The sequence below is a fragment of the Delphinus delphis genome, chromosome 6 (assembly GCF_949987515.2).
Source record: "Delphinus delphis chromosome 6, mDelDel1.2, whole genome shotgun sequence".
NCBI lineage: Eukaryota > Metazoa > Chordata > Mammalia > Artiodactyla > Delphinidae > Delphinus > Delphinus delphis.
In genome coordinates, this window is record NC_082688.1 from 10111616 (window position 1) to 10112791 (window position 1176).

The 1176-nt window shown below is 41.8% G+C and overlaps 1 pseudogene; it reads left to right on the forward strand.

Annotated features, from left to right (window-relative positions):
- Positions 1-596: 596 nt before the first annotated feature.
- LOC132427746 (U6 spliceosomal RNA) lies at positions 597-687 on the forward strand (annotated as a pseudogene).
- The last annotated feature ends 489 nt before the right edge of the window (positions 688-1176 follow it).

Here is a 1176-nt window from a genome sequence, read left to right on the forward strand (position 1 = left end):
CTGTTCTGTTTGTCCATAACACTTCTGGGTCTGTTTGTCACCACAGCTCAAACTACCCTAATACAAGTGCACAGTATTAGATTGAATTCTCTGAAATTGCCATCACTACTTTGCAAATCAATAATGGCCAAATGTCAGCAATTTCAGATGATTCAACCTCATACACACGACTCACTCTTTTCATCCCTGCATGGTGTTCCATCTGGGGAAATCCAGAATTTATTTAACCACTCCCCTGCTGATGAACATCTGTGTTGTTTCCAATTTTTTGTCCTTAAAAATAATGCTCCAAGAAACATTCTTTTTTTTTTTTTTTTTTTTTTTTTTGCAGAGCACAGCCTCCGGACGCGCAGGCTCAGCAGCCATGGCTCACGGGCCCAGCCGCTCCGCGGCACGTGGGATCTTCCCGGACCGGGGCACGAACCCGTGTCCCCTGCATCGGCAGGCGGACTCTCAACCACTGCGCCACCAGGGAAGCCCAAGAAACATTCTTAAATATTTGTCACTATGGATACTCTGAAGGCGTCCATCAGAGAGGTTCCACAAAGGGATTGCGGAGTGGCTGCCGCACATTTAAAAACCGTCTATGTGCATGTTTGCTTTGGCAGCACATATATGAAAATTGGAACAAGTTAGAGAAGATCAGCACAAGGAGGACATCACATTCGAGAAGAGTTCCATATTTTTATCCTGTAATAAACCGTGATGGAAAAGAATATGAAAAATATATATATATGTATGTGTGTATGTATATATATGTATATATAGAAAGCTGAATCACTTTGCTGTATACCAGAAACTAATACAACATTGTAAATCAACTATATTTCAATAAAAAATAAATCTTAAAAAAAATTGATATGTGCTGCTCAAATTACTCTCAAACATTTTCTAACAATTGTATATATATGGGGGGTGGGGGGTAAACAAATGCTAATACAGGACTTATTACGTGCCAGGCCCTGTTCTATGTTCTTGACAAATATTAATTTATTTAATCCTCACCACAACCCTGTGAGGTAGCTACTATTATTATCCCAATTTTACAGATGGGGAAACTGAGGCCAAGAGAGGTAGCTTGCCCATGGTCATGAGGCTGGTACATGGTGGAGCTGGAATTTGAGCCCAGACACCCTGGCTCTGGAGTCCCTCTTCAGAAGCGCCAGGTCCTGCAGC